The sequence below is a fragment of the Giraffa tippelskirchi genome, chromosome 11 (genome assembly GCF_054371585.1).
Source record: "Giraffa tippelskirchi isolate mGirTip1 chromosome 11, T2T-mGirTip1v1.2.pri, whole genome shotgun sequence".
Taxonomy (NCBI): domain Eukaryota; kingdom Metazoa; phylum Chordata; class Mammalia; order Artiodactyla; family Giraffidae; genus Giraffa; species Giraffa tippelskirchi.
This window is the reverse complement of record NC_137285.1, coordinates 2,400,375-2,422,536: the sequence shown is the minus strand read 5'-3', so window position 1 is coordinate 2,422,536 and position 22,162 is coordinate 2,400,375. Positions and strand designations below refer to the sequence as shown.

The 22,162-nt window shown below is 42.6% G+C and overlaps 1 protein-coding gene across 10 annotated transcripts in view; it reads left to right on the top strand.

The window, feature by feature from the left end:
• Window positions 1–22,162, top strand: part of SLC5A1 (solute carrier family 5 member 1) — a 102,971-nt gene that overhangs the window by 27,322 nt on the left and 53,487 nt on the right. The window lies entirely within an intron of this gene.

Sequence of the window (22,162 nt, the reverse complement as noted above, 5' to 3'; positions counted from 1 at the left end):
ATGCCACGACTAAGACTTGAAGCAGTCAAAAAAAAAAAAGAATAAAATCAAGAGTGGTGGGCTTCATGGGTGGTTTCCAGTTAGTGTTGTGAGGAACCCTAGGAGGAGTGGGCCCTTTGCAAGAGTGAGTAGGCAGCAAAGTTTTCCAGGCTCTGAGACTCTGCTCCCCAAGTTTCTGCTTTAAATATATGGTGGTGGAGGTAGGGGTCCATGAGAGCGTTTATTTAAATCACAAACCCCCAAGATTGGATGGTGGCTGAGAGTTTCAACTCATGACTTTCCAGAAGAGTGTGGGATGTGACTCCAGTTCAGCAGCTGGCTTGGCTGCCTCCTCCTCATTGGGTGTGTGTGAGACATGTCTCCTTCCATCAGCTTGGGGGGGCTTCCCAGTGGTGGGAGGCTGAGTAACGGTCCCTCAAACATGTATGTCTGAATCCCTAGAACCTGCCGATGTTACCTTATATGGGATTTTGCAGATGTGCGTGTAAGAATTTTAAGATGGGGAGATTATTGTGGTTTATCTACGTGGCTCAGTGTCATCACAAAGGTTCCTGTAAGAGAGAGACAGAGGAAGACTTGACACAGAAGACCTTGAAGGTGGACAAAGGGGCCATGCGCATGTAATTCTAGAAGGGGAAAAGGCAAACAAACAGATTCTCTTCTAGAGCTTCTGGAGGCAGTGCAGCCCTGCTTAATTTCAGCCCAGGGAAACTAATTTGAGACTTCTGACCTTGGAGCCCAAACTGTAAGAATAGTTGTGTGCTTTCCCCCCATTTTCAAATAAAGTTTAATAAGAAGGAAAATCTTCATAAAAGAGTACTAAGTAACAAAAGTAGGCTACAAAGCCATATGCACACGATAAATGCTCCCTAGAAAATTATGTGATCTTCCCAGATGGCTCAGTGGTAAAGAATCTGCCTGCCAAGCAGGAGACATAAGTTTGATCCCCGGGGTGGGAAGATCCCCTGGAGAAGGAAATGGCAACCCACTCCCGTCTTCTTGCCTGGGAAATCCCATGGACAGAGGACCCTGGGGGGCTACAGTCCATGGGGTCGCAGAAAAGTCAGACACAACTTTGCAACTAAACAACAACAAATAATTATGTATGCATGTTTGTATATATGTGAGCACACATATTAGGGCGTGTCAGATGTGTGTACAATAACATACATAAAGCCTGGAAAGGAAAATTGTTACTAGTGCTTTTTTTGGATCCTGGATGACTTAAAAATACTTTTCAAGAGTGAACATGTTCTATGCCAGATGGGAATGCTCAGCTACAGTCCGACAGTCAACGTAGAAGAAGCAGAGATGAAGCACAAAGTTAGAACAAGGAAGTCTTGACATCATTTGGGTTTCTGGATCCAGTCATGCATAAGTCAGCTGTGCATTGTCCTTCCCACAATTATGTTGAATATGCAAATACATTACTTACACTTTGTTTTTTGCTTGTTCTGTTTCTTCTTACGTAAGGTTAAACTGGGCTTCCCAGGTGGCTCAATGGTGAAGAATCTGTTTGCCAATGCAGGAGATGTAGGTTTGATCCCTGTGTTGGTAAGATCCCCTGGAGAAGAATATGGCAACCTAATCCAGTATTCTTGCCTGGGAAATTCCATGGACAGAGGAGCCTGGTGGGTTACTGTTGTGACAGGGTTGGACACGACTTAGCGACTAAACAATAACAAGCTTAAACTAGGTTTCCATCACTTGAATCAAAGTTATGTGTTGTTGTCAGCCACCAGGTTTGTGGTAATTTGTTAGAGAAGCCATAGGTAACTCACACACCTGCCCTCTCCCCATCTACCCTCCCTTCCCTTCTTGGAGGGGCTGGATGTTCAGGTTGCTGCTCTTGCTTTTGTCCAGTATTGTTACCTGGGAAATCCCATGGACAGAGGAGCCTGGCAGGCTACAGTCCATGGGGTCGAAAAAGAGTAGGACACGACTTAGTGACTGAGCACATATACACACATACCAGTCGTATCTTAATAAAATCGGAAGAAAATATTGCATTGACAAAATTGACCAGTTTTATATAAATCAGTAATTTTCCATTCAAAAAGATTGTTTTAAAATGTTTAAAATGCAGTTTATTTGTTTCTTACCAGATAAACAAAAATTACACTCACTGAGGATGCTTATTTTTGCCTCGAATTCTGTGATTGCCCCTAGTCCACAGCAGGTGTCCTGTGGATAGAACCTGATACCAGGTAGCTCTCTGGAGTCTCTGGGTTCTCCACCCCAGCTGTGAAAAGGAAAATTTCCCAGGAAGAGGGTGTGACAGTGCTTGTAAGGTGATTAGTGTTTCTTGCTTCAGACACAGGTGTGACCTAAAGAGGGTGGTGCCAACCTCTTAGGCCAGACTCCTGAATGGAGCAGGTGAAAACATGCCCCTCCCTGACTCAGCTGGAGGAGCAAGGGTGCACCAAGCAAAGGCTCGGCTTCCTTCCCAAACCTTAGCATCAGGGAGTGGGTCACTTGAGGACAGTGAGCTCAGGACAGGGACGAGACTTTCCAAGGGTCACCCACCATGACTGTGGCAGGCGATCCTGTGGCTCTGCCCTGCACCCCGGGCTGCCTCTTATTAGGCAGATACTTACTGAGCACCGGCTGTGTGAAGGGTACAGCGGTGCTCTGACTTGCGCTGTGCTCCTTTGTCTCATGCTGTGCCTTGTGCCCCACTTGCCTATTTTGCCTCTTTCCCCTGGATCATCATCACTAGTTTTTCCAAAACTGCTCACATCACTCTTCTGGGAGCTTTCCCAGAGCTCCTGCCTCCTGGGGCACAGCCCTGATTCAGGGCCCCTTCCGGAAGCTCTAGAGCGCCCAGTGGGTGTCTTTGTCATAGCTCACCCTGTACGATGTGGAGCCTAGATTTCCCTCGTTGTCTGCTTCTCCACTGGTCTCTGAGTCTTCAAAGGCATGGGCCTTGTTTTATTTACCTCTGTAGCCCCAGCATTCTCCACAATTCCAGGCACATAGCAGGAGCTATGTTTATTTTCATTATTAGTATTGCCTTATTAATTGAATAATTACTATTAATATGTGTAAGGCATTGTGCTAAGCATATCCTATATGTCACCTCATTAATCATTACAGTAACACTGTGGTTTAGGTCTTATCCTCATTTCGCAGAGGAGAAAACCCGAGACTCAGAATGATTAAGTGCTTTGCTCAAGATCATACTACTAGCATGATCTATCTCAGTTCAGTTCAGTTCAGTCGCTCAGTCATGTCTGACTCTTTGAGAACCCATGAATCACAGCACACCAGGCCTCCCTGTCCATCACCAACTCCCAGAGTCTACCCAAACTCATGTCCATCGAGTTGGTGATGCCATCCAGCCATCTCATCCTCTGTCGTCCCCTTCTCCTCCTGTCCCCAATCCTTCCCAGCATCAGGGTCTTTTCCAATGAGTCAACTCTTCGCATGAGGTGGCCAAAATATTGTAGTTTCAGCTTCAACATCAGTCCTTCCAATGAACACACAGGACTGATCTCCTTTAGGATGGACTGGTTGGATCTCCTTGCAGTCCAAGGGACTCTCAAGAGTCTTCTCCAACACAGTTCAAAAGCATCAATTCTTCGGCGCTCAGCTTTCTTCACAGTCCAACTCTCACATCCATACATGACTACTGGAAAAACCATAGCCTTGACTAGACAGACCTTTGTTGACAAAGTAATGTCTCTGCTTTTTAATATGCTATCTAGGTTGGTCATAACCTTCCTTCCAAGGAGTAAGTGTCTTTTAATTTCATGGCTGCAATCACCATCTGCAATGATTTTGGAGCCCCCCAAAATAAAGTCTGACACTGTTTCCACTATTTCCCCATCCATTTCCCATGAAGTGATGGGACCGGATGCCATGATCTTAGTTTTATGAATGTTGAGCTTTAAGCCAACTTTTTCACTCTCCTCTCTCACTTCCATCAAGAGGCTTTTTAGTTCCTCTTCACTTTCTGCCATAAGGGTGGTGTCATCTGCATATCTGAGGTTATTGATATTTCTCCCAGCAATCTTGATTCCAGCCTGTGCTTCTTCCAGCCCAGCATTCCTCATGATGTACTCTGCATAGAAGTTAAATAAGCAGGATGACAATATACAGCCTTGACGTACTCCTTTTCCTATTTGGAACCAGTCTGTTGTTCCATGTCCAGTTCTAACTGTTGCTTCCTGACCTGCATACAGGTTTCTCAAGAGGCAGGTCATCTATCTAGTAGGAGATAAATAGAGCTATGGACTCATGCTCAGGTCTCTTGGACTCCGAAATTCCATTCAGTAAATTATTAATGAAAGAATTAATCAATGAATAAAAGGTACTATGCTGGGCCTGTGGGAAACACAGACAAATCAATATGTACTCTGTTTTTGAGAAAGTTTGTATCCTATTAGGAGAGAAAACAGGCACATAAATACCTAAGGCTTAAGATTTATCCATCATAGAGTCTTGTGTGTGGTGCTAAGTCACTTCAGTCCTGTCCGATTCTGTTCGACCCTATGGACTGTAGCCTGCTGTAGCCTGCCAGTCTCCTCTGTCCAAGGGATTCTCTAAGCAAGAATACTGGAGTGGGTTACCAAGCCCTCCTCCAGGGGATCTTCCTGATCCTGGGATTGAACTTGTTTTTTTTTTATGTCTCCTGCATTCACAGGCAGGTTTTTTTTTTTTTTTAGTGCCACCTGGGAAGCCCAAGGTTTTGAGCCCAAGGGTCTTGAGGTGGGAGCAATAATTTCCATTGGGAGTGGAGTATGGGGAAGCTTCTTGGGGTGAGAGGGCATTTGAGTCAAGCCTTATAGGAAGGTGGTTTGGACAGGTGGAGGTGACAGGTGAGCAGTGGGTAGTCCAGTCTTGCAAACTCAGTAGAAGAAGTAGCATGACCAAATGCAGAGCCAGAAGGGAGATACTAGGAACAGCAACCAGCTGATTTAGGCTGGGCCTAGGGTCTGTGGGGAGGAGAGGTCAAGGGGAATGGGAAGCTATTAGCAAGTTGGTATCAGATGGTGATGGGCCTTGAACACCAGGCCAAGGCTTTTGGGTTTTCTTTGGCAGGAAGGGGGAGCCCTTGACAATTTTCAGGTCAGAGAGTGACTCGACACGTCACCCAGGATGGACGGGTAGAAGCGGAGACTTGGAGGAGGGAAACCATAAGAGTCTGCAGCAACAATGTGGGGAGAGATGATGGTCTGGGAGGCTGCTGGGGAAGGGGTGAGGAAAGCACTAGAAGAGGCTGACTCCATGGGCCCAGAAACCTGAGGGGTGAAATGGGGCAAGCATTAAGGCAGCAGCAGGCCTGAGTTCTGGCTGAGCCACATGGCCTCACCAAGCCTCAGTGTCCCATTAGTGAAAGATGGAGGATGAGTGATGCCATCTCCAGTGAACTTTCCAGGGTTCACAGCCAAGCCATGGAATTTCCAGATCTTTGAAAGAAGCTGAGCAAGTTGCAATCTAAGTGAGCAAATTTGGAAGTGTAGACCAGTTGTCTTCCTCTGGGTGGTGAGCCGGCTTTGGCAAGACTTCGGCTCTGGGCTCCTAGGTGTGGTAGCCGTGGATGTCTTTGTGACACATGTGTAATCAGGGAGCTGTGATAACAGAATTAGAAACTGCTCCCTTAAACATTTTTGCAGTGGGGGTATGTTGGCATGAGGCTTCCCTGGTAGCTCAGTGGTAAAGAATCTGCCTGCAATGCAGGAGACCTGGGTTCGATCCCTAGGTCAGGAAGATCCCCTGGAGGAAGGCATGGCAACCCACTCTAGTACTCTTGCCTAGAGAATCCCATGGATAGAGGAGTGTGGCAGACTGCAGTCCATAGGGTCACGCAGAGTTGGACACACCTGAAGCGACTAAGCAGCAGCATGTTGGCATGACTGAGGTTATCACCTAAATTATGTACCTTCTGAGAGAGGAGTACCTTCTGATTTATTGGCCTATGAATGAAATGTACCAAACTCATTATGTGATAAGGCTCAAGATATGGGCCCTGATAAAGGTCACAGAGAAAGAGCCAAGGGTCCTGAGCTGAGCAGAGCTCCTGGGAATCTCCTGTCTGTCCCTCCACCCACAGGCCATCAAGACTTTGGGACCCAGTCAGAACCTAAGTCTGGCTCAATTGGAAATATGAGAAGAGGGGGTCAGTAGCAAGATGCCAGAGGGGATGAAGGGAGCCCGTGGACTGAAGAAAATGTTTATTCAGGTCTTCTGGCCATTTTTAAATTGGGATGTTTGTTTTTATTGATGTTGAGTTGTATGAGCTGTTTACATATTTTGGGTATTAACCCTTTATTAGTCATATCATTTGGAACTATTTTCTCCCTTTCAGTAGGTTTCCTTTGCAGTGCAAAAGCTTTTAAGTTTAATTAGGTCCTATTTGTTTATTTTCTCTTTTTTTTTTCTCAAAGTTTTATTTTCTTTGCTTAGGAGACAGATCTGAAAAAAAATATTACTATGATTTATGTCAGAGTATTCCTCTAGGAATTCTATGATTTCCAGTCTTACATTCAGATCTTTAATCCATTTTGAGCTTATTTTTATGTATGGTGTTAAAGAATGATCTAGCTTCATTTTTTTTTTTCAGCTGTCCAGTTTTCCCAGCACCATTTGTTGAAGAGACTGCCTTTCCGCTGTTCTGTAGTCTTGACTCCTTTGTCGTAGATTAATTGACCAGAGGTGCATGGATTTATTTCTGGGCTTTCCATCCTGTTCCATTGATCTATATTTCTATTTTTGTGCCATGACCACACTGTTTTGATGACGATAGCTCTATAGTATAATTTGAAGTCAGGGAGCCTCTTCCTCCAGCTCCATTTTTGTTTCTCAATATTGCTTTGGCTACTTGGGGTCTTTTGTGTCTCCATATAAATTTTAAGATATTTTGTTCTAGTTCTGTGAAAAAATGCTTTTGGTAATTGGATAGGAATTGCTTTGAATCTGTAGATTGCCTCGGGTAGTATAAACATTTTTGACAATGTTGATTCTTCCAATTCACGAGCATGGGATATCTTCTTATCTGTTTGTGTCTTTGATTTCTTACAGTTTTCAGAGTACAGGTTTTTTGTCTCTTTCAGTAGGTTTATTAGTTTGGTGAATTTTGACAAATATTTACACCCATGTAACACCATCTCAGTGAAGAAATATAACATTGGCAGTGCCCCAGAAAGTTTTCTCATGCCCTTCTGCAGTTAATCACCCCTCTCCTGTTCCAGAAAACTGTCTTCTGTTTTCTGTCACTATAGACTTGTAGTTAATTCTGGCTCTTCAAGAATGATGTACAAATGAAATCATACAGTCTGTGCTCTTTTATATTCACCCTCTTTCCTAGTTCAGTGTCTGTGAGATTCACCCATGTTGTACTGTGTAGTTTGTCCCTTTTTATTGATGAGTAGTATTACACTGAATGAATATACCACAGTCTGTTTATTGATTTACCTGTTAGTGGACATTTGGGTTGCATCTAATTTCTTGCTATAGATAAATCTATTGTAAGCACTTGTGTTGAAGTCCTTTTGTGAATGTATGTTGTCTTTGTCTGTTCTGGAGAGCTATAACAAAATACCACAGACTAGGTAGCTTGTAAACCATAGAAATTTATTTCTCATTCCAGAATCTGCCAAGTCCAAGATCAAGGTGCCAGCATGGTTGAGTCTTGGTAAGGGCCCTCTTCCTGGTTCAGAGCTGGGGCCTTCTCACTGTGTCCTCACCTGGTGGAAGGAGCTAAGCATCTCTCTGAGACTTCTGTTATAAGGGCACTAATCCCATTCATGAGTGCTTCACCTTCACGACCTAATCATCTCCTGAAGACCCTGCCTCCTAATACCATTACCTTTTGGGGTTAGGACTCAACATATGAATTTTAGCGGGGCACATTTAGACCATAGCACATGTTTTCATTTCTCTTGAGTAAATACTTACAAGTGGAATTACAGTGTCATAGGCTACATGTAGGTTTAACTTCATAAGAAATTGTAAGAGTTAGTTTGAACAGTGTTTTTGGAGAATAAGGCAGAACATCGGATTGGGAGCTCAGAGATCAGCAATGACCTTGGACAAATCACTCTTCCTCTTTGAATCTCAATTTCCACTATAAAACAGGCATGTATATGACCCAGCAATCCCACTGCTGGGCATACACACCGAGGAAACCAGAATTGAAAGAGACACGTGTACCCTAATGTTCATCGCAGCACTGTTTACAGTAGCCAGGACATGGAAGCAACCTAGACGTCCATTGGCAGACGAATGATAAGAAGGCTGTGGTACACATACACAATGGGATATTACTCAGCTATTAAAAAGAATGCATTTGAATCAGTTCTAATGAGGTGGATGAAACTGGAGCCTATTATACAGAGTGAAGTAAGTCAGAAAGAAAAACACCAATACAGTATATTAACACATATATATGGAATTTAGAAAGATGGTAACGATGACCCTATATGCGAGACAGCAAAAGAGACACAGATGTAAACAACAGACTGTTGGACTCTGGGAGAAAGCGAGGGTGGGGTGATTTGAGAGAATAGCATTGAAACATGTATATTATCATATGTGAAATAGATTGCCAGTCCAGGTTCAATGCATGAGGCAGGGTGCTCAGGGATGGTGCACTGGGATGACCCTGAGAGATGGGATGGGGAGGGAGGTGGGAGGGAGGGTCAAGATGGGGAACACATGTACCACCATGGCAGATTCATGTGAATGTATGGCAAAACCACCACAATATTGTAAAGTAATTAGCCTCCAGTTAAAATAAAAAAAAAGAAAAGATTTAAAAAAAAAAAGAAAAAAGATAAAACGGGCATGTGTGCATATTCAATCACTCAGCAGTGTCCAACTCTTTGTGACACCATGGACTATAGCCCACCGGGTTCCTCTGTCCATGGGGTTTTCTAGGCAAGGATACTGGAGTGGGTTGCCATTTACTACTCCAGGGGATCTTCCCAATCCAGGGATTGAACCTGTATCTCCTGTGTCTCCTCCATTGGCAGGTGGATTCTTTACCACTATGCCACCTCGGAAGTGACAGGGTGGATTAAATGCTCTTAAACCTCTTTCAGCCTGAAGAGTCTTTGATCTTAGAGACTGTGGAAATTGAAAACCTGACACATGTCCGATTCAGGTATTAAAAGAACTGACCCTCAAGGCCACTCACCAGCAACTTCGGGTGCCCGAGGAGGCACAAACAGCCCTCCCATATCAGGGCTATGTGGGCATAAGTACAATGTTAATGACAGCAGTGATTTGAAGAGGCCTTTGCCCCCAAAAGCTCACAGCTCTTTCACATGAAACAATGACTTTGACTTGACTTTGGAGAATATCAGATGAAGCTCTCACAAGGAGTGGAAATGGGAAACAAGTGGGTATTGACTCAGGATGAATGAAAACAAGAGCTTAAACTAAGATCTGTGATGATTGCTGGCTGGCTAGCAGAGCAAATGGGCTTTGTGGTGGCCCTCCATTAAAAATAAGGCCTTGTGGTTGGATCCATGTCCTAAGTCTGTAATAAAAAAATCTCAGTTTCCTTCTCCACTCTTTTCAAACACAACCCTGAACCATCTCCTCTCACCCATCAGCAATTACAGTCTCAGCAAAGATCAATTTCTTATTCGACCTACCTGTCAGAGCCAAATTAAAGCTGGAAGGTCAACCAGGAGGTCCTCCTTCAATCATAGAATCACTTGGAAGACAGAGATTTCAGGATTTTGCATTTTGTAACATCACAATTGTTCTTTCTTTGAGTGAGTGAAAGTTGCTCAGTTGTGTCTGACTCTTTGCAACCCCATGGACTGTAGTCTACCAGGTTCCTCTATCCATGGAATTCTCCAGGCAAGGATACTGGAGTGGGTTGCCATTCCCTTCTCCAGGGGATCTTCCCGACCTGGGGATTGAACCCAGGTCTCCTGGATTGGAGGCAGATTCTTTACTGACTGAGCCACCAGGGAAGCCTGAACTTAAAGAACTTAAGAAGTTCTTTTTTTAAGTGTAGCCAATTTAGAATTGATGGTTTTTCAACTAAGAATTTTATTCTGTGCTTTGGAGTTGATATTTTTGTGTATTTCTATGTGGGTTTATATTTATGGGGATGTTTATATGTGTGTATGTATGATTTGATTTTTATACCTGTTCCATAATACTTTTTTAATTGGAGTATAGTTGTTTTACAATGTTGTGTTAGTTTCTGCTGTACGACAAAATCAATCAGCTATATGTTTACATATATATAATACTTTAAGTTAGCGTAAAACATTAGGCTAAACCCCAGGCCACTGATGATTACATCTTTGTTATTCAATGTAATGGGAGTGACACTCTTCTTTTCTTGCCTCCTGGTAGGATTTTCCAAACTTGGAAAATCCCTATTGAAGAGTTTGGCGAAGACCCTTAAAAAAATCCCAGGGATCAGGTATACTTGACTGTGGGTTAGGTCTTTCCTCTTGCTCAGACAGAAGATCATTCTTTAGCTGAGTCTATGCTTTAGTACTTTGTCTTAGCATTTTTGGTGTCTCAGTAAGGACAAACGAATCATCGTTTGGAAAGGGGTGTGTGTGTGTGTGTGTGTATTAGTATTTATTTATAATGACTCCTGGGAAACGGCAACCCACTCCAGTATTCTTGCTTGGGAAATCCCAAGGACAGAGGAGTTTGGCGGCTACAGTCCATGGGGTCGCAAAAGAGTCAGACACACTGAGTGACTAAACAACCACGACAAATGCTGTCCATGTGAATGAAGCGAAGATCATATTGGGAGGTCTTTCACGGGTTGGCAGTGAGTTTGGCCACTAGAAAGCATGTGTAGGAGAAGAAAACTCTTTCTGGGAAGCCAGTTTTGTGGTTCACTTATTTTTACACTCGTAAGCATTGCCTGGGTAATCAAGTCCATTTGCTTCATGTACTTTAATCCCAGGCTAGATAATAAAACCAAGCAGGAACATGCAGACCTGGGTTTCAGCCCCAGCTCTTCCACCATTAATCTGGGGGACCTTGACAAGGTCGTGCATTCTCTGGGCCTCAGTTTCTCACTATAAGGTCTTTTCCCTGTTAGATTCTGTACTCCTACACCTTTGCATCTTGCTATCTCAGCACCCAGAGCAGTGCCAGGCGTATATAGGACACTCCAAATATATTTCTTTTCTTTCTTTATTTTTAAAAAATATTTATTTGTTTGGCTGTGTCGGGTCTTAGTTGTGGCATGTGGGATCTATTAATAGTTCCCCGACCAGGGATTGAACCTGGGCTCCCTGCACTGGGAGTATGGAGTCTTAGCCACTGGACCCCCAGAGAAGTCCCTCAAAATATAATTCTTGAGCCAGTGAATACATGATGAAGTCAAGCTGGAAGATCTCTGAGGTCCCCAAATACTTGAATGTTCAGTGACCCCAGTGTAGTGTTCTTCCTCTTTCTCTCGTCCCCTCCCTCCTTCTTACTGTCTATTGATATAATTAATTAGACATTCTAATGTTTACAATGTAAGCATATATATAGTCTCCCAGTCATCCAGATATTCTCCCTGAAGGCAATCAATTTTGTTAGTCTTTTCTGTTTCCAAGAGATTTTTAAATTGTACATGTAAGCAAATATGTACCTATATGGTTCTCTTACCCCCTGATATTCTACACTGATTTTAGCATACTATACATTGTTTTGTATACTTTGCTTTTTTAACCTAACAAAATTATCTTTGAGATCAATACCTGTCAATATAAAAGAGCTTTCTTTTTTATTTTTAGTGGCTGTATATTATTATTCCATTAAGTGGATAAACTGTAATATATTTAACCTGTACTTTGTGGATAGGGATTTAGGTTGCTTCTAATCTTTACCCATTGCAAGTAGTGTTGCAATAAATAACTTCGAACATAGGTCATTTGTCCTTACGTAAGTCTGTCTGTAGCATAAATTCTTAGGAAAAAATGATTGGGTCAAAGGGTATGTGCATATATAATTTTAAATAGATTTTAAGAGCAGTTTTGTGTTCACAGCAAAATTGAGCTGAAAGTACAGAGTTGCCATATACCTTCCTCCTCCACGCACAGCCTCTGTCACTGTCAACATGCTGCACCAGAATGGTGCATTTGTTAGAATCAATGAACCTACGTTGATACCTCATTATCATCCACAGTCCATAGTTCACATTAAGGCTCACTCTTGGCATTGCACATTCTATGAGTTTTGATAAATATATAGCAATGACATGTATCTATAACTAGAGTATCATACATAATAATTTCACTGCCTTGAAAATTATCTATGTCCTTCTGTTTATCTCCCTTTCCTCTCCAACCTCGGGCAAGCACTGATCTTTTTACTGTTTTCATTGTTTTGCCTTTTCCAGAATGTCATAAAGGTGGAATTACACAGTATATAGCCTCTTCAGATTAACTTCTTTTTACAAGTTTTATTTATTTATGTCTGTATTTTGTTTTCACCAGGTCTTTGTTGCTGCTTGTGGGCTTTCTTTAGTTGGGCAAGCTGGGGCTACTCTTCGTTGGGGTTTGCAAGCTTCTCATTGTGGCGGCTTCTCTCGTTGCCGAGCACAGGCCCTAGGTGTGTGGGCTTCAGCAGTTGTAGCTCACAGGCTCTAGACTGTGAACTCAAGAGTTGTGGCACATGGGCTGAGCTGCTCTGAGGCATGTGGGATCTTCCCAGGCCAGGGGTTGACCCCATGCCACCTGCATTGTCAGGTGGGTTCCTATCCTCCGTGTCATCAGGGAAGTCCTCAGATTGACATCTTTCACTCATTAATCCACATTTAACATTCCTCTTCTTTTCTTGGTTTGATAGAATATTTATTTTGTCATTGAATGATATTCCATTGTTTGGATGTAGGCCAGTTTATCCATTCACTTACTAAAGGACATCTTGGTTTTTGCCAAGTGTTAGCAGTTATGCTGTAAACATCTGTGTGCAGGTTTTTGTGCAGACATATTTCAGCTTCATTGAGTAAATACCTGCGAGCACTATTGCTGGATTGTATGGTAGGACAGTAGACTTCTTCAGCCGAAGAAGCTGAAGTTGAACAGTTCTATGAAGACCTACAAGACCTTCTAGAACTAACACCCAAAAAAGATGTCCTTTTCATTATAGGGGACTGGAATGCAAAAGTAGGAAGTCAAGAAACACCTGGCGTAACAGGCAAGTTTGGCCTTGGAGTACAGAATGAAGCAGGGCAAAGGCTAATAGAGTTTTGCCATGAGAACGCACTGGTAATAGCAAACACCCTATTCCAACAACACAAGAGAAGACTCTACACGTGGACATCACCAGATGGTCAACACCAAAATCAGATTGATTATATTCTTTGCAGCCAAAGATGGAGAAGCTCTATATAGTCAGCAAAAACAAGACCAGAAGCAGACTGTGGCTCAAATCATGAACTGCTTATTGCCAAATTCAGACTTAAATTGAAGAAAGTAGGGAAAACCACTAGATTGGGTCAAAGGGTATGTGCACCCTGCTTATTTAACTTATATGCAGAGTACATCATGAGAAACGCTGGGCTGGAAGAAACACAAGCTGGAATCAAGATTGCCGGGAGAAATATCAGTAACCTCAGATATGCAGATGACACCACCCTTATGGCAGAAAGTGAAGAAGAACTAAAGAGCCTCTTGATGAAGGTGAAGGAGGAGAGGGAAAAAGTTGGCTTAAAGCTCAACGTTCAGAAAACTAAGATTATGGCATCTGGTCCCATCACTCCATGGGAAATGGATGGGGAAACAGTGGAAACAGTGTCAGACTTTACTTTTTTGGGCTCCAGAATCACTGCTGATGGTGACTGCAGCCATGAAATTAAAAGACGCTTACTCCTTGGAAGGAAGGTTATGGCCAACCTAGATAGCATGTTTAAAAGCAGAGACATTACTTTGCCAACAAAAGTCCGTCTAGTCAAGGCTATGGTTTTTCCAGTGGTCATGTATGGATGTGAGAGTTGGACGGTGAAGAAAGCTGAGCGCCGAAGAATTGATGCTTTTGAACTGTGGTGTTGGAGAAGACTCTTGAGAGTCCCTTGGACTGCAAGGAGATCCAATCAATCCATCCTAAAAGAGATCAATCCTGGGTGTTCATTGGAAGGTCTGATGTTGAAGCTGAAGCTCCAATACTTTGGCCACCTCATGCGAAGGGTTGACTCATTGGAAAAGACCCTAATGCTGGGTAGGATTGGGAGCGGGAGGAGAAGGGGACGACAGAGGATGAGATGGTTGGATGGCATCACCGACTCGATGAACATGAGTTTGGGTAGACTCCGGGAGTTGGTGATGGACAGGGAGGCCTGGCGTGCTGCAATTCATGGGGTCGCAGAGAGTCGGACACGACTGAGCGACTGAACTGAACTGAACTGAACTGATGGTAGGACTATGCTTGGTTTTGCAAGAAACTGCCAAAGTATCATTCAAAGTGGCTGTACCATTTTACATTCTCACCAGCAATGAACGAGAGCTTTTGTTGTTCCACATTCTTGTCAGTATTTGGTGTTATCAGTGTTTTGGGGTTTGGCCATATCTATGGATGTGTAGTGGTATCTTGTTGTTGTCATTTGCAACTCTCTAATGACATGTGACATTGAGCATCCTTCATGCTTATTTGCATGTCAGAAGATATCTGTATATTTGAATAGATGTCTATTGAAATCTTTTGCCCATTTTCAAATCAAGTTGTTCATTTTCTTATTGTTAAGTTTTAAGTGTTCTTTGTATAGGTTAATAGTCCTTTATCTGATGTGTCTTTTACAAATATTCTTTCCCCGTCTGTGGCTTGTCTTCTCATTCTCTTGATATAATTTTGATAGACATTCTCAAATTACTCTGTTAAAATTGGCATCTATTTGTACTGTAATGTAGGAGAGTAAATGTTTTCTCTCATGACACAATGTATTATCAATTTGTGATTTTTTTCCAGTATGATAAGTAAAAAATAAGTATGATAAATAAAAAATAAGAACAGGTGGCAAGAATACACAGAAGAACTATACAAAAAAGATCTTCACGACCCAGATAATCATGATGGTGTGATCATTCACCTAGAGCCAGACATCCTGGAATGTGAAGTCAAGTGGGCCTTAGAAAGCATCACTATGAACAAAGCTAGTGGAGGTGATGGAATTCCAGTTGAGCTATTTCAAATCCTGAAAGATGATGCTGTGACAGTGCTGCACTCAATATGCCAGCAAATTTGGAAAACTCAGCAGTGGCCACAGGACTGGAAAAGGTCAGTTTTCATCCCAATCCCAAAGAACGGCAATGCCAAAGAATGCTCAAACTACCGCACAATTGTACTCATCTCACATGCTAGTAAAGTAATGCTCAAAATTCTTCAAGTCAGGCTTCAGCAATACGTGAACCATGAACTTCCAGATGTTCAAGCTGGTTTCAGAAAAGGCAGAGGAACCAGAGATCAAATTGCCAACATCCGCTGGATCATCGAAAAAGCAAGAGAGTTCCAGAAAAACATCTATTTCTGCTTTATTGACTATGCCAAAGCCTTTGACTGTGTGGATCACAATCAACTGTGGAAAATTCTTCAAGAGATAGGAATACCAGACCACCTGACATGCCTCTTGAGAAACCTGTATGCAGGTCAGGAAGCAACAGTTAGAACTGGACATGGAACAGCAGACTGGTTCCAAATAGGAAAAGGAGTACGTCAAGGCTGTATATTGTCACCCTACTTATTTAACTTCTATGCAGAGTACATCATGAGGAATGCTGGGCTGGAAGAAGCACAGGCTGGAATCAAGATTGCTGGGAGAAATATCAATAACCTCAGATGTGCAGATGACACCACCCTTATGGCAGAAAGTGAAGAGGAACTAAAAAGCCTCTTGATGAAAGTGAGAGAAGAGAGTTAAAAAGTTGGCTTAAAGCTCAACATTCATAAAACTAAGATCATGGCATCTGGTCCCATCACTTCGTGGGAAATGGATGGGGAAATAGTGGAAACAGTGTCAGACTTTATTTTTTTGGGCTTCAAAATCACTGCAGAGGGTGATTGCAGCCATGAAATTAAAAGATGCTTGCTCCTTGGAAGGAAAGTTATGACCAACCTAGACAGCATGTTAAAAAGCAGAGACATTACTTTGCCAACAAAGGTCCATCTAGTCAAGGCTATGGTTTTTCCAGTAGTCATGTGTGGATGTGAGAGTTGGACTGTGAAGAAAGCTGAGCACTGATTGATGCTTTTGAACTATGGTGTTGGAGAAGTTGTTTGAGAATGCCTTGGACTGCAAGGAGATCCAACCAGTCCATCCTAAAGGAGATCAGTCCTGTGTGTTCATTGGAAGGACTGATGTTGAAGCTGAAACTCCAATACTTTGGCCACCTCATGCAAAGAGCTGACTCATTGGAAAAGACCATGATTCTGGGAAGGATTAGGGGCAGGAGGAGAAGGGGACGACAGAGGATGAGATAGCTGGATGGCATCACTGACTCAATGGACATGAGTTTGGGTAGACTCTGGGAGTTGGTGATGGACAGGGAGGCCTGGCATGCTACGATTCATGGGGTCGCAAAGAGTTGGACACGACTGAGCGACTGAACTGAACTGAACTGAAGTAAAAAATAGTATCTTACTGTAGTCTTGATTTCTATGTACTTTATTAGTGAGAGACTGGTTATCTTTTAGTATGTTTATGTGCCATTTGTATTTTATTTTATATGAACTATTTGTATTTTTTGTTCATTTTTCAGTTAGGATTGGCTCTTACAATTACTGTGGTTGGTGAGACTATGAATAAACAAACTCTGTGGACTAGTTTAGAGCAGAGCTCAATATCCTCAAAAATGTCTTCTCTACACTCCTCATTTTCACATACTTTTTGACACTTAGATCCATTCACTGCCAGCATCGTCTGTAGCTCAAGGTCCTGAATTTTCAGTGACTCTGTTTTTTGTTTTGACTGATGTTATGGTTTGTTCCATATTTGATACTGAGTGCGATTTTTACCCAACTTGAATACTCTCTTCCTTCCCAGGATTATCACTCTGGGAAATCCCATTTTTCTTAGTCAGCAATACCTTCAGGTTTTGTACATAATCTTTTTATGTGCCAACTGTGATAATGAAATAGTACAGAGAGTTATCCTTATAAGTATTTCAAAATTCCCTTTAACTCAATACTACTGCTATTGCTGGCCTTCCCTGGTGGCTCAGCAATGCAGGAGATGAAGGAGACACGGGTTCAGTTCCTGGGTTGGGAAGATCCCCTGGAGGAGGGCATGGCAACCCACTCCAATATTTTTGCTAGGAAAATCCCATGGATGGATGAGCCTGGCAGGCTACAGTCCATGGGGTTGCAAAGAGTCAGACAGGACTGAAGTGACTGAAGTCAGATAGGACACATGCATGTACCACCATTGTTACAGTGGAGTCACTGTTACTTCACAGTATCTCTGATGTCAGGTGTATCATGCGTGTAGAAAGTGTGACAGCCAGGACAGGAAACAGTTCTAACTCAATTTAGAGCTCTTTAACTTATCTATCAATCCCCCTATCACTCATCGATCCACCTACCCATCCACTCTTCATCCATCCATCATCCATCCAAGAGTAATAAGTGATTACTCTTATTTCAAAAAGGATCTAAAAATATCTACACATTCAGGTTCATAGCAGCATTAGTCACAGTGGCTAAAAGGTGAAAGCAATCCAAATGTCCATTAATAAATTGATAAGCAAAATGTACTATATTTAAACAATGAAATTATTCAGCCTTAGAAAGGAAGGAAATTCTGACACGTGCTGCAACCTGGGTGCTAAGTGAAATAAGCTAGTCGCAAAAGGCCCAATACTATATGATTCCACTTATATGAGATACCTAGAGCAGTCAAGGTCTTAGAGATGGAAAGTAGAATGGTGGTTGCCAGAGCTGGGTGGGGATGGGAGGATGGGCAGTTACTGTATAATAGGTACAGAGCTTTAGTTTTCGAGATGAAAGGAGTTCTGTGGGGGATAGTAGTGATGGTAGTACAACACAAGTATTTAATGCAACTGAACTTAAAAATGGTTAAGATGGTAACTTTTATGTTCTGTGTATTTTGCCACAATTAAAAAAACACACTTATAGTAAGATTTGTTTAGTCAACAAATATTTACTGTGTTCGGTAACTTCCAGGCCATGTGTGCTAGGCACAGGAGATAAACCCTGAACAAGAAAGATACGGTCTCTGCTCTCACAGAGGGGAAGAGAGCCAAAAAAAAAAAAAAAAAGTAAGCAAGGAAATCAGCAAGATACGTATACTTTGTTATGAGTGCTGTGAAATTCTCGAACTGTGGTGGGAGTGAGGCTGTTTTAGTTACGGTGGTCAGAGATGATGGTAGCTCTTGTTCTTTTTTTGAGTCACTGATCTTGCTGAGAATCTGATGAAAGCCATGGGCCCTCTCTCCAAGAAAACATTAATCTGATCACAACTGTGTGTACAATTTTAGCAAGTCCATAGATGTTCAAAACCTACCTCTGAGGGTTCCAAGGTCAAGAACACCTGCTTCTCTGGTTCCCCAGGGTTCTATGGGATCAATTACAGGATGCTTAGCATGCCACACTAGGTCCCTTGTAGCCCCGTTCCTGCCCACATCTCTGGCCTTATCTCTGGCTACCCAGCCAAGTAGACCACAAGCACTTACTGTTCCCTGAATATGCACACTGTGTTCTCTCACATCTCAAAATCATTCCCCAGCTGTGGCACCACAGGGACTCTTCCCTGAACATTCAGTGTAAATATCCCCACTTATCGATGATTTCTTTTATCCCCTCTGTATCCTTTAGTGGGACAAAATTAAGCCTGATCTACCTCACCTTGCCTCATCATCTATCATGCTATAATTTTTTGTGTTCATTATTAATTCATTCATTTGTCCAGCTAATATTTATTGAGCACTTACTATATCTCAGCCCCAGTCCGAGGCACAGGAATGGCCGAGAAATACTGGGGCTACCCACATGAAACTCATAGTCTAGAGAGAACCCTAGATATATAGTTATACAACGAAAAGTCAACTGAAAATTGAGACAAAGACAGGAAGGGCAAGAATAGAGACTGAGAACAGGTTTCTCAGAGAGCTTTTAGGCTAGGGGTAGGGTACAGGTCAAGAAGATTCTTGAAAGAAATTTAAGCTGAGATAAAGAATTGAGAGTTAGCCAGGTGAAGAGCAGGGGAGAAGGCGTCCTTGCATAGGGAACAGAACATGCATATCAGATGTAAACTTTCCTTGATGGACTGGGAAGGCCCCAAGGCAGAATTTGTGGGTTTTTTTCTATTTTGGCTAGTATTTTCTTCCCCACTCACTTTGTTGAGATGTAACTGACAAAATTGTATATGTTTAAGGTGTATAATGTGATGATTTGATATATGGATACATTATAAATGATTATCACGATCAAATTAATTAATGTATTCATCATTTCACACAATTATCATTTAATACCCCCAAAATGGAAGAAATGCAAACAATATTTGAGGAGTCAATGGGTACATGAAAAGGTGCTCAAGATCGCTAATCATCAGGTAAATACAAATGAAAACCACATCTCATACATCTTAGAATGACTGACTATCATCAAAAAGACAAGAGATAACACAAACGGCAAGGATGTGGATGTGGAGTTAGTAGGAATGTGAATTGGTGCAATCATCATGGAAAAACAGTATGGAAGATATTCAAAAAATTAAAAATAGAATACTATGTGACTCATCAATCCCACTTCTGGGTATTCATTTTAAGGAAATGAGAATCTCAAAGAGATATCTACACTCTCGTGTTCACTGCAAAGATTGTATCCTATTCAAGTTTGTAACCCCCAGTACCTGCTGTACAATGGATAGTCTGAATGAATGAATCCATGAATGACGCTTCTCAATGTATGTTTATCAGGACCAGCCATTAGATGACAAAGAGAATCCTTTTGATGGAGAAATAAATTCACCCTTTCATTTTGCTCAAATGACTTGTTGGACAAATGAATGAAACTCTTGAAACTTTTAGGATCAGCCAACAGATTGGGGAGAAATAATCTGCATGGGGAATTAAATTTTTATGATCTCCAGACCTGGTACCTTGTGCATGGGTTTTTAAAAGATTGGAGTGAAATTTACATAATATAAAATTAACCATTTTACAGTGAAAAATTCAGTGGCATTGAGTACATGCAGCTGCCACCTCTCACTGTAGAGGTGATTCTCAGATGACATAGGATGCTTGCCCAAGGTCACCCAGCATGACAGAGGCCTAGCCAGGGCTCTGATGCTGGGATGGAGACCACAAGGGGGTCTTGACTTTAGCTTTAGAGTGAGAGTCAGGAGCACTTTGTTCCTTTCAGCTTTCCATTCTGCCCTACTCCCCCTGGGACCAGACAGTAGTTCAGGAGAGAGGGGTGGGCAGCTGAGGCCAACTCACTGGTTCTCTCTCCCAACTCTTCTATTCATCTTCACCTCTTCTCCTGGCAGCTTTTTGACATTTACCCCTGGGTCTGGACTTACCCCCTCTAGCAGCTCCCTTCTCCCCTCCCTGTCCTTCCTAAAGCAGCTTCAATCCTGTTTCCTCCTTTTACCAAACTGAACTTAGGTCTGCTTGCCCAGCTCAGCAAAGGCAACCTACTCATCAGGTTGTGTTGAAGCAAAGTGCAGCATCAATTTGCAGGGCACCAGGCAAGGCGAATGGGGACTATTACTGAGAGACCTAGACTGCTCAGTGCCTTTCAGGCAAGGGTTTTTTAAGGCAACGTTGAGGGAAGGGTTGTAAGGTGCTCCCATGAGGGATCAGCTCATGGACATTAGTCTGTTTGGTTGGTGGTGAGGTAACAGGGTGATGTTTCAGGAATCTTCATCATCAACCTTCTGGTTCCAGCCAGTCTGGGGTCTACATGCTTGTGGTCAGCATGTAGTCACCATTGGGGATGTGTGTCTTAGTTTTAGCAGAACAGCTCAAAGATATGAAGCAGATTGTTATCTATCTCTCTTCAGGAGGAACTAGGAGTCCTTCAACCATTGTTCTATCTGTTAACTGCTTATGTCTGCTCTTTGGAACTTGAAGTGAAAGTGAAAGTGTTAGTTACTCAGTCGTGTCTGACTCTTTGCGGCCCCATGGACTGTAGCTCGGTAGGCTCCTCTGTCCATGGAATTTTCCAGGCAAGAATACTGGAGTGGGTTGTTATTCCCTTCTCCAGGGGATCTTCCCAACTCAGGGATCAAACCTGGGTTTCCTGCATTGCAGGCAGATTCCTTACCTTCTGGGCTACTAGGGAAGCCCACTGGAACTTGAGGAAGACCAAACAAGAAGCGGGGGACATGGTGGGACTTGTACTCAGGAAGGCCCTGCAGGGTCCTGCTTGGTTTCAGTACCCTCTTTTCTTTGTTGCTGTTGTTCAGTCGCTAAGTTGTATGTAACTCTTTGTGACCCCATGGACAGCAGCACGCCAGGCTACCCTGTCCCTCACCATCTCCCGAAGGTTGCTTAGATTCATGTCCATTGAGTCAGTGATGCTCTCTAACCATCTCATCCACTGTTGCCCCCTTCTCCTTTTGACCTCAATCTTGCCCAGCATCAGGGTCTTTTCCAGTGAGGGCTCTCCGCATCAGGTGGCCAAAGTATTGGAGCTTCAGCTTTAGCATCAGTCCTTGCAATGAATATTCAGGGTTGATTTTCTTTAGGATTGACTGGTTTGATCTCCTTGCTATTCAAGGGACTCTCAAGAGTCTTTAGCACCACAGTTTAAAAGCATCAATTCTTCAGTATTCAGCCTTCTTTATGGGCCAGCTCTCACATCCATACATGACTACTGGAAAAACAGCTTTGATTATATGGACCTTTGTCAGCAAAGTGATGTCTCTGATTTTTAATATGCTGTCTAGTTTTGTCAAAAATTTCTCTCCAATGAGCAAGCATGTTTTAATTTCATGGATGCAGTCACCATCTGCAGTGATTTTGGAGCCCAAGAAAATAAAATCTGTTACTGCTTCCATTTTTTACTCTTTCTATTAATATTTGCCATGAAGTGATAGGACCGGATGCCATGATCTTAGTTTTTTTAATATTGAGTTTTAAGGTAGCTTTTCTTTGATATTCCTCAGTCCTTAGGGGAGCAGGAACTGAACAAGAAAGAGAATAAAGTTTTGGATAGAAAAGTGAATCATAAATTCAGCAGGGAACATCAGTTTTAGGGGGATTCAGTCTCGGTCCATCAACGC